The sequence below is a fragment of the Hemitrygon akajei genome, chromosome 12 (genome assembly GCF_048418815.1).
Source record: "Hemitrygon akajei chromosome 12, sHemAka1.3, whole genome shotgun sequence".
Taxonomy (NCBI): domain Eukaryota; kingdom Metazoa; phylum Chordata; class Chondrichthyes; order Myliobatiformes; family Dasyatidae; genus Hemitrygon; species Hemitrygon akajei.
In genome coordinates, this window is record NC_133135.1 from 39,287,020 (window position 1) to 39,302,758 (window position 15,739).

Here is a 15,739-nt window from a genome sequence, read left to right on the forward strand (position 1 = left end):
TGATATAATTTTGATTGGTTGATCCAATGTTTCAAGCATTCTTGAGAGTGCTTTGCTATTAACTATATTAGCTAAAGTGCTATTTACTATAGACAGTGTTTCTCTGCATTAAGTTGAGTTCTTTGATGAAGTATCTCTTTTAGACCTTCCATAGAACCATAGATAATTTACTAGATAATTTACAACAGTTCTATTGTGTCTGTTGAGTTGGATTTACAGAGCCTTATCAAATCTTCCAGTAGGGAGTCACCTCTTTAACAGCATAGTGCTACTTAGATACAATGAGTGCTTCTGTCTTTCATGCAGTGAATTTCCAATCACTCTTAGTGAAAATTATTTCCTAAACCTATACCCTTCCAGGACTTTGCTGTCTGTTTTTTTGATTGCCCTGATCATCCTGCTAAGAGAAATAGGCCTCTTTAAACAAATCAGTTATATTTCTTTTTGTTCTGAAGGAGACAACACTAGCTGTTCTAATCTTTTCCTCACAACTGAAACTTTCTAGTCCTGAAACTTACTAATCTTTGTGAATCACAGTTTTGTTTTCCTATAGCTTGTATATCATTTAATTTACAAATAGGGGTTTGCTTTGTGCTCAGAATGGAGGAGAATTATTTACAAGTTCTTAGAATTTACAAAGTAATCATGGAGGTAAGGGGTTTCATAGAGAAAGGATTTTTTAAGAGAAGGGAGGAATATATCCAATGGCCTTGTCCTGTTCGGGGCCCTGGATGTGCTAATTCTCCCTCCCTTAGTTCACCAAAATGCATGTCCATTTTTCTTGGTTCTTTACAGTTGTTGATGAAATGAGCACAAACCTAATCAAAAAAATAAGTAGAAACATATTTTTGGCTTTGATCTTTTGAAAAAGAAATCTTTAAAGAGAAGCAGTTTATACCACAAAACTTTCATAAGAACAATTGTGGTTATAGTGTGCCTTTGTTTCCAAACGCTGCTTTTCAATCACCACCACCACCACCACCCTGCCCCCTTCTCAAGCTTTAGAAATTCAGAGTAGTGTGCCTGTTTTCCATTGTTCTGAGTGGGAGAGTTTCTACATTTATTTTTGGCAGTCCCTGTGAAACTCCTAATAAAAAGTATCTGTCAGTGAATTTCAGCCACACTGTTGTAAATTTTAAAAAGGCAGCATAATAAAGCATTCAGATTTAAAGAGAGTTCAACAGTGTTTTCAATTAAAAATTGCATTAGCTTTGTTGCAAAAGAAATGCACAATCCTCACAGAGGCCACAGGCATATACATTAATGGAAACATATGCTGCCTCATATCTCTTTGTTTCTATAATTATGACCCCTAGCTACAACCAATGTCTTTCTTTTTCAGAAAAGAAAACAGGTAACTTAAATGAAAGTACGTATATTTTTAAGCTTGCCAAAATTTCTTGTTAATTAGCAGAGACCTATGCTGACATATACTTTTGCCTTTTAGTACCATAGCCTCAGGTTTTCTTCAACACAGTAACCTTTTATCGAACTTTGATGAAAGACATTAAACAATATCCAGACACCAAGGCAACATTGCATTACAGCAGTTTATGGTGTTTGAGAGAACATTTTGAGAAGTTTTAGTGCTGGAATCACAATTGACGATATTATTGGACAATAGTTTCATACATTAAACTGACATTTTCTGAAGCATTAACACTTAAAAAAGTAATGTTTCCATTAAAAAACAAAAGAGGGAATGCATTTTGAACTCATTTAACAACACCTGCTTCATCTCAATAGCAGTAAATCATAACCTGATTACTGCATGCAAGGTTTCAGATTGCAAATAAAAGTGGTTAATTTGTTTCTACCTATGCTGGACTAGAGCTTGAACCTATGACCTTCTGATGGGGAGGCAAATCTGTTGCTATTAAACCAAAGCTGACAGGAAGGTGCATGTGGACAGATCCCCTGACACTATTCAAAGAGTAGATTATCTGATCAATTATCTTATTTAAAGTTTATTTGAAATGCTGTGAAATACTGTCATTGTTATATACTGTAACAAGAAAGAAGATAGAACATAAAAATAGCACATTACAGGCCCTTTGTCCCTCCCCCAATGTTATGTCAATCTTTTAACCTATTTGAAGATCAATCTAACCCTTTCCTCCTCCATAACCCTCCGCTTTTCTACCATCCATGTGCCTATCTAAAAGTCTCTTAAATGTCCCTAATGTATCTGACTCTACCATTGCCCCTGACAGCGTGTTCCACACACCCATCACTCCCTGTGTACAAATATACCTCTGGGCTCACCCCTACACCTTCCTCCATTCACTTTAAAATGATGCCCCCTCACATTTCTGCCCTGAAATAAGTCTCTGGCTGTCCACTTGATCCATGCCTCTTATTTTGTTATACACCCGTATCAGATCACCTCTTACCCTCCTTTGCCCCAAGAAGAAAGGTCCTAGCTCAGTCAACACATCATCAAAAGACATGCCCTCCAATCTAGGCAAATCTCCTCTGCACCCCCTCTAAAGTTTCCACTTCTTTCCTATAATGAGGCAACCAGGAATGAATACAATAAATATTCCAAGTGTGATGTAAGCCGGGTTTTATAAGAGCTGCAATATTACCTTGTGACTCACAACAATCCCCTGACTAATGAAAGCCAACACATTAATGGCCTATCAGTTTTGAGGGATCTATGGATATGGACCCCCAAGTTCCCTCTGCTCCTCCACAATGCCATTAACCCTGTATTCTGCCATCAAATTTGACTTTCCAAAGTGAATCACTTAGTCTCAGCTGCAGCATTCACTTTTTTCAACTCCTTGTCTCTGCTGCATCTGCTCCCTGGGTGAGGCTTTGCTTCCTAGGACATCAGAGATGTGCTCCTTCTTCAAAAAAACGGGTTTCCTTTTCTCCACCATTGACGTTGCCCTCATCTGCTTCTCCCTCATTTCACAGACGTCCGCACTCACCCCATTTCCCTGGGGTTAACATGGATAGAGTTCCTCCTGTCCTCACCTATCACCCCACAAGCTACACCGTGGCTGCAAGCTCTTTGGTATTACTGTTTGACAAGGCAGATAACATGGGTAGAGCCATTAACAGAACATCCTTTCGTTAAAGGCAATAAATTATCAGCTAAAATACAGTGTTTAGTACAAATAAAACATGTTATGTACATCTACACAGTTTACTTCTTTAGAAAGTGATGCACCATCAATAACTCACTCTGAGACGTAAGAAACGAGATATCGGCTTTTATTGACTGGAAGAATGAACAACACTACATCCTGGGGAATGAGGCCGGGCTCAGGCCTCAATCGCCTTTATACAGGGGTCTGTGGGAGGAGCCACAGGAGCAGTCCAGACAGGTATATGTAGTTCACCACAGAAAGAAAATAAATGATGTAATCCATCAGATATTTGTACATACATATTTATACAATATGTTTAATATGCAGTTCTAAATTATAAATTCTCTCCATCTGTTGACCTCATAACCTCTGAAATGTTTGCTGCTGCAAAAGTGCATTTGTTATTCATGATATATCCACTCCAGGTGACCTTAACTCTGATGATTCAGTTCCTCCTACATCCACTTGGTTTAGGTCTTTCATGCCCTGATCAATGTATAATCTTGCAATGGCTGCATTAGAGGAACCACTCCAGTACTCAAATTCCACATTTGCCTTCTGTATCCTGTTCTCGCTCAGTATTCTCTTGGGCATGATCCCATCCAAAATCTTGCCCCCTTATATTTCACAATATAATTCCTGACTGCTTAATCTGCCCTTAACTTCACCTCAACAATCCCCCTTGGCCTGGAGAGACTGACCCAATTATAACCATGCTTATGAGCAATGTCCCATCGGCATTTTGGCTGGGGAATACCCTGTGGTGAAGTGCAGATGGTCCTGTACATAATCAGAAGCAACATTAGCCATCTGAATGCCTTGCTACTATATTGTTTCCCACACTGTCTGGACTGGTCATACAGCCTTCCCAATAATGCCGGATAACATGTGGAGATTAGAATATTTGAGTGGCTCTCAACCAGGCAGAAGAAATGGTCTGTTCCTAAAGAAAACAAATGCACGCAGAAAACAAACTGGCTTCTTGCACATTTGCACCATAATTGTGGGCAGCTCTAGTCTGCAGTCCTGACTACATTACTACACCAGATATTCAGTGTCCTTACTAACCCCTGACCATTAGAGAGTGCCTGTGACCACTGTTTTTTTTTAGGATAATTCCCATATGCTGATCATGGATGTCCATTTGTTGTATGTATGGAGTTACCAAGCTATGGTGCAATTTCATGCAAGCTTGACACAATGACACGTTGTAATATCTCCTCCAGAAAAGTTTGATCCACCTCCATTCCACTCCACACTGACAAGACATGTTTTCCTCAAAGGAGCATCTTTGTAATTGGCTTCCTTCTCCTTGGCTCTCACTGGGAAATAATCATTAACGACTTGCAACCAATAAGTGGCCTATTTCAGATGTTTGATTCTTCCTCCTAACACTTGGCAAATTCAATTCCTCCATGTGCCCTAGTATTCTCATACTTATCCTTCCACTCTGAAACCAGCCATCAATGTTGGAGAGGTTAAATCCAGCAAAATCAGTGACAACAGGACTGCAGAGGTTTATTGGCTTGGAGGGTATTTCAGACACAGGGAGGGGTAAAATTATGGAGGAGACAAATTTGGGAATTTTAAAATTGAGTTATTGTTTAACTGAGTTGGTCAGCAGGGACAGAAAAAGGGGTGGAATGTGTTACAATGTGGGGAGCAGGGCCTTGGATAATTTCAAGTTGAGATAATGAAGAATGAGGGAGAACGTTTCAATGCAATGTTGCCACTTTTCTTCACACTCCTCACAAACTGTAAGATCTGGTTCACTAACGCCCTTCAAGGTGAGATTAGTGAGAGTTTTGAGAAGACCCGCACCCTTTCCAGAACTTGCACGTTCTTTCTGTAATAGGATGACCAGGACTACACATAATAATGGCAAAAGTGCTAGTTATGTTGACCAAGACAAAGGTGTAACTGTAACACCTTTAACCCACTACACTTACAATCTCCTTGAAGCAAGTAAAAGTGCAAAATATGAACACCAGAAAGTCATCAGATGCTGGAAATCCAAACTAACACACACAGAATGCTGGAGGAACTCAGCACTTCAGGCAGCATCTTTGGAAATGAATAATCAGTCAATGTTTCAATGCCAAGGTCCTTCATTGGGACTAAAAAGAAAGGGGAAGTAGTAGTTTGTAGCAGTTTGAAATCTTAACCATGTAGTCTCCACTGCTATTGGCCACTGTCTAATTTTGTAATCGGCAACAACAATTCATTGTCTTTGTCTGCTTAGTTGACTGTCCAATGGATCAGCTGGTCTTTGAATAGAAATATTTTGAGACACATCACTGTCACTGTAGACTATACCAGGTAAGGATAGCATATATCCTTACCAAAAGCATGTTGGTAAGATATCTGTGCTTTTACAATAACCCAAACCCTTGTGGTAACTATTATTGAAACCAGCTGTTAAATTCTAGATTTATTTAGTTACTTGAATTCATATTTTTCATTTGCTGCAATGGTATTTAAATTCATGTCTGCAGATGAAAGGTCCAGGCCGCTGATAAAAGCACGCCAATCTAACCACTGTATTTATTATAATGAATGAAAATCTGTTTCTATTATGTTGGCAATGGAAGAAGTGATTGCCAGGGTTCTGGAAGAACTCAACCTCTTTGAATAGTACCTATGAGTTATTATAAGACTTTACCCATTGTTGGAAAATGGAAAATGGAGCCTTGGTTTGATATTGCATTTGGAAGACATTTCCAGCACTATAGCAATTCAAATGAAAGTGTTGTCCATGTGATTATAAAGAAATAACAAAACTGAACAATGTGAGAGAACGTCTAGCAACATTCAAATAATCTGTTGCAGCTTATCTCAGCATGACTCAGAGACAAATCAAGCCATTTTGTCCTACTGGATCCTTGTGGCTAGGAGTTCTGAAAGCAGAACTAGAGCTCCAGTATGCTCTTACTTCAGCAGTGAAGTGCAGCTGAATGTTTCAAGAGCATTCATGGAATGGTTTCAATCAACTTTGAGAAAATATTTCTGAACGCCTTGCTGATAGAAGTGGGGGTCCCGATGATGACATTCTACACTCCCACTGTGTTGGAATTTCCAAGATGCTTGGTCCAGCCACAAGGAGTTCTCAAGGTTAATACCACTTCTCACTGATTCCCTTGTTGATGTTACATAAGAGTGAGAATATCAGCAATGAGTCTTGTTTGTGAGATACTACCTGATTTTGTTTATGTGGTATCAGTTTTTACATTCCAGTTACTTCCAGACAGTCATAATAGAGAAGTGAAATCTTTTTGTAGATTTTCAGCTTTTTTACAAAGTACGAGGTAAATTTATTATCAAAATTATATTCTGTATGTAACCTTTTAACCCTGAAATTAGTTTTCTTGTGGGCATACTGAGTAATTTCAAGAACCATAATACGACTAATGAAAGGCTGCACTCAACAAGGTGGACAAGCATCCAGTGCACAAAAGACAACAAACTGTGGAAATACAAAAGAAAAAAAAAGAACTAATAATAAATAAATAATAACTGTCAAGTACGTGAGATGAAGAGGCCATGAAAGTGAGTACATAGGTTATGGGAACAGTTCAGTGATGGAGCAAGAGACATTGAGTGAAGTTATCCCAGTGGTTTAGAGCCTGATGTTTGAGGGGTAATAGCTGTTATAAAAGACAATAGACAATAGACAGTAGGTGCAGGAGTAGGCCATTCGGCCCTTCTAGCCAGCACCGCCATTCACTGTGATCATAGCTGATCATACACAATCAGTACCCCGTTCCTGCCCGCTCCCCATATCCCTTGACACTGCTATCTATAAGAGCTCTATCTAACTCTCTCTTGAATGCATCCAGAGACTAGGCCTCCACTGCCTTCTGGGGCAGAGCATTCCACATATCCACCTCTCTCTGGGTGAAAAAGTTTTTCCGCACCTCTGTTCTAAATGGCCTACCCCTTATTCTTAAACTGTGGCCTCCAGTTCTGGACTCACCCATCAGCGGGAACATGCTTCCTGCCTCCAGCGTGTCCAATCCCTTAATAATCTGTTCCTGAACCTCGTGATGTGAATCCTGAAGCTTCATTACCTTCTTCCTGATGGCAGCAGTGCGAGGAGAGCACGAACTGGGTGGTGAGGAAGGGTCCCGGATGATGAATGTTGCTTTCCTGTAGCAGTGGGAAGGGCTTTACCTGTGATGGATTGGGCTACATCCACTACTTTTTGGAGGATTTTCCATTCAAGGGCATTGGTGTTTCCATACCAGGCTGTGATGCAACCAGTCAATATACTCTCTGCCACACATCTATAGAAGTTTGTCAAAATTTTAGATATCCTGAATCTTCATAAACGTCTTAGGAAGTAGAGGTGCTGCTGTGCCCTCCCCACGATTGCACATACATGCTGGGTGGAGGACAGGTCCTCTGAAATGATAACATCAAGGAATTTAAAGTTGCCGACCCTCTCCACTTCTGATCCCTCAGTGAGGACCGGCTCATGGACCTCTGGTTTCCTCCTCCTTGGTCTTGCTGACATTGAGTGAGAGTTTGTTGTTGTGGCACCACGGAGCTAGATTCTCAGTCTCCTTCTATATGCTGATTTGTCATCACCTTTGATTTGGCCAATAACAGTGTTGTCACCATCAAACTTAAATATGGCGTTGGAGCTGTGCTTAGCCATGCAGTCACAGAGATATAAATAAAATGGAGTCATAGAATTGCACACAGCAGAGGAACAGGGTTTTTGACCCACTGTGTGTATGCCAACCATCATGCCTATTTGTACTAATTCCACTTAACTGCATTAATTCTATATCCCTCAGTGCCTTGCTCATTCCAATAACATATGAAAACTGACTGTTTCAAGTTTGACACTTCCAATAATAAATAAAGTTATAAGAAAAATAAAAATGTTTCATAGTGATGGTCAGCACTTTAGTAGCACTAACTCAAATGGATTGTGGCTCGATCAGAATTGGAGAGGGTTGTGGGAAATTTTGAGCATGACAAGGCGGAAGATGAGACTATGACAGTGATGGTCAAGGAAAATCCAACCTTTAGTAAAAGGATTATTTGAAAATTTGAACAATAGGCCAATACAATGAAACTGAAGATACTTCAGATTATCAAGTTTAGTTCCTCCTTTGACAAAGAAGCTTCGTATAAAGGAAGTCTTTTCCATTTGTTTATTTGAGAATGGTATCTCTTTCAAGCTAGTCCTCATAATAATTTTAATGTTTAGCCTGTGGGACTGATCAAGTAAGTATTCACTATAACTTCTAAGTCATTGATGGCTCTATTTGCGTACAAGAACATTGAACATATTTATAATATTCTAGTAATTTGCAGCAGTAATTATTTGTTTTAGTTTAAATGTGAATCCTCTGCTGAACTAAGTGATAAGAGTATCATAAAATGTGTTATACTATTATACTTAGGTTTGCCAGGATTGCCTCTAAGTACAAGATGACATTGACTCTGAAGTTATCACTTAAATATGGGAACGAGTACTGCGACCAAAAGGGGGTTTCATACCCTTGGTGTAAAATCCTTCTGTGAGCATTTGCAGGAAGTCTCAATGACCAACACACTGCACCTAGGCTGCCCTTCTCATGAATCTGTTTGCTATGCCCTCACTAGACCAGTGGGTGGCTGTCTGGGGAAGTGTAGTATTCATTATCCAAGTTCTTCATTGAAGGGAAAGCTGAAAACAAGGGGAAATCATGTCAGCTCTTAGAATATCATTGAGAAGATTATTACTGTGCTGATACAATTGTCTACATTATACTACACTCTGGTAAGCTTCCACGGTTGCTTGCTGCATCCTCTAGTCTACAATATGATGATCAAGCCAACTTACCTTTTGCCAACAGAGGTGGAGTAAAAGGAAGAGGACGATAGTATCAAAAAACAGAGGGCATAGGTTTAGGGTAAGGGAACGAGGCAGAGGGGTTCTGAGGAGGCAGATAGTGGTTGGAATCTTGAACGCCCTGCCTGAGTTGATGATGGAAGCAGGTACTTTCACAACTTTTAGAAGGTATATAGATGAACATTTAAATTGCCAAGGCATGGAAGGCTGTGACCAAATGCGTGTGTGGGATGAGGATAGCTGCCTACTGATTGATGGTCACCATGGACAAAGCGAACTGGAAGAATCAATGACTCTGTGTGGAGAAGGGAGAAGGTTTGTAATGTAGAAGTCCCTTGCACTGGGATTTCAATGTTTGAAGTAAATTTATTATCAAAGTACATATATGTCACCACATATAACCCTGAGATTCATTTTCTTGTGGGCATACTCAAAAAATCTATAGAAAAATAACTAAAATAGAATCAATGAAAGACAGTCCAACTTGGGCATTCAACCAGAGTGCAGAAGACAACAAACTGTGTAAATACAAAAACAAATAATATTTAATAATAATAAATAAATAAACAATAAATAACTAGAGTTTGAGATTGTGAAGAGTTCTTAAAAGTGAGTCCATTGGTTGTGGGGACAGTTCAATGATGGGGCAAGTCAATTTGAGTGAAGTTATCTCTTTTGGTTCAAGAGGATGATGGTTGAGGGGTAATAACTGTTCCTGTACCTGGTGCTGTGAGTCCTGAGGCTCCTGTACCTTCTTCCTGATGGCAGCAGCGAAAGAGAGCATGGTCTGGGTGGTGGGGTCCCTGATGATGGGTGCTGCTTTCCTGTGACAATGTTTCATGGAGGTGTGCTCAATGGAGGGGTGAACTTTATCTGTGATAGACTGGGTCATATCCACTGGTATTTGTATGATTTTCCAATAAAAGGCATTGGTGTTTCCATACCAAGCTGTGATGCAACCAGTTAATATACTCTCCACTAAACATCTATAGTAGTTTGTTAAAGTTTCAGATGTCATACTGAACCTCTGCACACTCTCAGGGAAGTACAGACACTGCCATACTTTCTTCATAATTGCACTTCTGTGCTGGGACCAAATAATAACACTGAGGAATTTAAAGTTGCCGACCCTCTCCACTTCTGATCCTCTGATGAGAACTGGCTCATGGACCTCTGGTTTCCCTCTCCAGAAGTCAATAATAGGCTCTTTGGTCTTGTTGACATTGAGTAAGAGGTTGTTGTTATGGCACCACTCAGCCGGATTTTCCAATCTCCCTCATATGCTGATTCATCATCATCTTATATTTGGCCTATGACAGTGGTGTTGTCAGCAAACTTGAATATGACATTGGATCTGTGCTTAGCCAAACAGTCATAAGCGTAAGTCATAAGCTTCAACAAAGAGAAGCCCAGGTACTGCTCAGATATAAAAGGTGAGCCAGTACTGCTCATTTATAAAACAGCTAGACTAGTTACATTTCTGGTCAACCAGAGGGCACAGGTTTAGGGCAAGGGAAAAAAGACTTGGAGGGGACCTGAAAAAGCAGATGGTGGTTAGAATCTGCAATGCCCTGCTTGAATGGATATGACACGATCATCTTTTTTTTTAAACTCAACATCTGTTGGCTAAAGTTAAACTAGCTTGATCACCATGTTGCGGAGGGTGCTAGTACTGCTCAGGTACAGAACAGCCAAAACCCACATTCAACAAGACCTCAACAAGCTGAAAAATGGCAGATAACAGTCATTGCATACATACGTGAGATAATGGTTGTCTTCAACTCAAGTCTAAACATCCTGTCCTTGACATTAAATGACATTCCTTTTGCAGATTTCCTCCCACATCAGGTTATTGTTGACCAGAAATGTAATTAGGCTACCCACATAACACCAGTTTCTACAAGAGTAGATCAAAGGACTGGTATCCTGTGGTGAGTGACTCATTCCTGACTCAATAAAGCCATTCCACCAGTGGCAGGACACTAGTCAGCAATGAGATGGAGTAGTTTTCACACTCAGGTAATTGCAGCTTCAACAACACAAAGATTTATATACCATGGGGGTCAAAACAGATCCTGGACTGGCACCCCATCAACTATCCTAAACACCCATTGTCTTCACCCATGGTACATAGTAGCAGTGGTATGAATCATCAACAAAAATGCTCTACAGTTTTCCAGCATATGAAGCACCACCACCTGGAAGCTCTTCACCAAATCACAGCCTATGCTAACTGGAAAAGTACCTCTATAAATTGTGTCACCTGTGCTAACTCCCATAACTATCAAATCACAAGGGCTATAGTATTTCAATTAGGTTAATTAAACATAATTTACTTCTTACGAATCTTTACTAACTCTTACTAATTAACTCAAGCCTCTCCAATAATTTCCTTAATTAATATTTCTATAATTTATCTATTACCAATGCTGAAGTAGAAGGCCCGTGATTACAATCTTTCTTGAACATTTTTGAGTCCCATTGTATTTCTCCTTATCTTGGAAAGAATGGAAGATTATGGTAAGGTCTTCCACCAGGTCCATTCTAACTTCTTTTAGGAACATAGGATACCCATGGAATACCCATTTTAACCATAGAATTCTCCAGAATATCCTGCATACTTATTTTCACTCCAAACCATTACCTCTATCATTTATATGAATTTAAATATTTTATCAGAATAATCTTCCTTAATAAACACCAATTAAAAAAAGCAATTAAGTATTCAAGATCTGACTTGCACTTGTAAGCATACACCCTTTTTATTTTCTCTAAAATGTCCCATTGTGCCTCTTCCCACATGCTTACGTTAACATGTTGGTAGAAGAACTCGTGTTCCCCTTTATGTAGCCACTATTCTGTTTGATATTCTGTCTTTGCCTGCATTGTTTTCCTCATTTCCTCTCTCAACTTACTATACTTATTCTGGTTTTCATTTAAAGGATTTACTTGATATGCATCATGTACACTCATTTTTAGTTTTAATAGGTTCTTTATCTAAGGATCTTTGGCTTCGGTTTTCCTATTTGTGGCATTGTAACGAGCCTCCAGCTGGAACACCTCATCCTTGAAAATGTTGCTTTATTATGCTTTGGGGCTTTCTCTCATTTTTTTGGTTATTATTGGAGAATGCATCAGAGATTAAAGGAACTCTTTCATGAAAACCACACAACAGCTGTATAAAAGGCTGCCATGGAGGTGAGAGGGATTATTAGAGAAGGGAAATGAGGAGAGTCTTCTTTGAAGGCACCCTTCACGTGACTACTTGCCCTGGCACCACACTACTGCAAGGTACTGGATGAGTAATGATGTAGAGATTCCAGCAGCTAGCTCTGATGTGTGCAGTATAAAGAAATAGCAACCAGTGATTAGATTTCAATCACCCTGAAAATCAAACACTGAGGCTGACAGATGCTGTAAGTAAAACACACAAAATGCTAGAGGAACTCGGGTCTCAGCCCGAAACGTCGACTGTTTACTCTTTTCCATAGATGCTACCTGGCCTGCTGAGTTCCTCCACATTTTTGTTTGCATTACTTTGATTTCCAGCATCTGCAGATTTTCTCCTGCTTGCTGTAGGTAAACCATAGATGTGGAAATTCTTTACTTGATTTTCACTTTATTTGTCTACCTGCACTGCACTTTCTCTATAACTGCAACATGATATTCTGCATTCTGTTTTTCTGTCTGGATGGCATGAAAATGAAAACTTTTCACTGTATCTTGGTACACGTAACAATAATAAACGAATACCAACACAGCACAATGTCCTCCTAGTGTTCGTGACTTTTCAAAATTAGTCACAAGTTGCAACCAAATGCTGAAATTTATGCTTATAAATGAAGAAAAACTGTGGAGTACTCCCTACAACGTGACTTACTTTGGGAAAACACCAGGTAAATTCAAATGCTATTGCCAATTCCCTGATGGGAGCAACTTTTTCTAGATATTATCACTAGTGTGATCTACCCTTTGTTAAGTCATTTTTTTGTCATAAAAATGTGCACTATTGGATCAAATTTCCTGGCTGAGGGTACATTCTCCATTTCCCCCTAATTGCTACTCCATGCTTGTGTTAGGCAAGTCCACAATTTAATTTGTGGGTCATGAATTGACACAAAATACATCAATTTCTCCTGACATTGAAGAAAATTCCAATCTACTTCTGAAAAATGGAAAGAAGTTTGCATTTTCCCCACTATTTTATTATAAAGACACAATTTGGTATCCACAGGTATATTACAGTTCAACAGATAGAGGGCTGTATTGAGTTGGCTGTACCCACATTTCTGAAGGTAGCTGACAAGTTTCAGTGGACTTCTCTTGCAGGTTTTGGACTTGCTGAATTACAGATGCCAGTGCATTGAACACAGTGCAACATTGTTGTGAAGAACAATGATGGAACTTTGTCTTGCTGGGTATGTGGTTTTCCATTATTATGCCAGCAATAGTAGTCAGCAGTAATTTTGAACAGGAGCCTCCTGACCTAGAGATTCAGAATCTATGGGTAACTCAATGGCATATCTACAGTGGAATCTGTACATTGTTTTTGAGATGGGGTGGATTTTTCTCTAGTTGCTCCAGTTTCCTCCAATATCTTTAGGTCTTTATTCTTTGGAGCGTAGAAGGTTGAGGGGGGACTTGATAGAGATATTTAAAATTATGAGGGGGATAGATCGCGTTGATGTGGATAGGCTTTTTCCATTGAGAGTAGGGGAGATTCAAACAAGAGAACATGAGTTGAGAGTTGGGGGCAAAAGTTTAAGGGTAACACGAGGGGGAATTTCTTTACTCAGAGAGTGGTAGCTGTGTGGAACGAGCTTCCAGTAGAAGTGGTAGAGGCAGGTTCGATATTGTCATTTAAAGTAAAATTGGATAGGTATATGGACAGGAAAGGAATGGAGGGTTATGGGCTGAGTGCGGGCCAGTGGGACTAGGTGAGAGTAAGCGTTCGGCACGGACTAGAAGGGCCGAGATGGCCTGTTTCCGTGCTGTAATTGTTATATGGTTATATCCCAAAAAACATGTGCGGTGGTAGGTTAATTGGCCTTGTAAATTGCCCTGTACATTTACAGCCAATTTACAAGGCCCTAAGTTGCTCTGTAGTAAAATTGACTTACATTTTACTATTGTGTAGATGAGTGGTAGAATCTGAGGGGAGATGAAGAGAATGTACTAATAAATTTACCGGGAACGTGTTTGCACTCTGAACCACCATGGATTGAATGAGCCAAATGGCTTTTCTCCATGTCACTTGGAAACATAACATTTTTGTGTATTTACTTCAATATCCCTAATTCTTTTATGGTTTTTAGAAATAATTTGTTTCAACTCTTTTAATAGTATTTAAACATCAAAAACGTATAAAAACTGAAAATAAAGCTGAATGGCTTAGATGACATTCCAAGTGACTGAACTTTTGACAGAACTAGTCAAAGAGGACTTCAGTAGCGATAGGAAGTTCCATAGTTGGGAGAATAGAGACAAGATTTTGTGGAAGTGATAGAGACACCCTGGATGGCCCATCGAGTCTGCTCAGCCATTCCATCATGGCTGATTCTGGATCCCACTCAAACCCCATACACCTACCTTCTCGCCATATCCTTTGATGCCCTGAATGGTCAGGAAACGATCAATATACCCACAGACCTGGTCTCCACTGCAGTCTGTGGCAGAGCATTCCACAGATTTACTACTCTCTGGCTAAAAAAAATTCTCCTTACCTCTGCTCTAAAAGGTTGCCCATCAGTTTTGAGGCCCTCTCGTTCTGGATACCCCCCCCCCCCCCACTACAGGAAACATCCTCTCCACATCCAGCTTTTCTAGTCCTTTCAACATTCAGTAGATTCCAATGATATCCCTCCGCTTTCTTCTAAATTCCACTGAATACAGGCTCAAAGCTGCCAAACGCTCCTCATATGTTAACCACTTCATTCCCAGAATCATCCTCATGAACCTCCTCTAGACTCTCTTCCAATATCAACACATCCTTTCTAAGATATGAAGTCCCAAACTGTTGACAATACTCCAAGTGCAGCCTGATTCGTGCCTTAGAACGGCTCAGCATGATCTCCTTGCTCTTATATTCTACTCCCCTTGAAATAAATGCTAAAATTGCATTTGTCTTCTTTACCACAGGACCAACCTGTAAATTAACCTTCTGGGAGACTTGCTTGAGGACTTCTTAAGGCTGATTTATACTTGTGCGTCGCATCTACACTGTAGGTACCGCACCCTACACCATAGGGTGACGTGCACCTCCCCAAAAAAGTAACTCATGAGTCGTGGCAACGCAGACCGCAACAACTGTGATTGGTCTGCTTGGTGGCATCGCATTTCCTCCTGTGCATTTCCGGTTGCTTCTTCTCCGTCATGTCTGTACACCGATGTGAAACAGATAAACCAAATTGTCAAATCTACCTGCTGACATGTGAAAATGTTTGAAATGCATTTCCTCGTCCATGTCTCTCACAAAGAAGCTCAATACAGTGGCATAGAAACCCCACCGTTAACTACGTCTTGGTGCACTCCAATGTATGCTCACTATGGCATAGAGCGATGCAGAAGTGAAAATCAGGGCTATGGTGTAGCCCGTACGCACAAGTATAAATCAGCCTTAAGTCCCTCTACACCTCTGATGTTTGAACCTTCTCCCCATTTAGATAATAATCTGCATTATTGTTCCTTTTACCAAAATGCATTATCATACATTTCCCAACACTGTATTCCATCTGCCACTTTTTTTGCCCATTCTTCCAATTTGTCTGTCCTGCTGCAATTGCATTGCTTCCTCAGC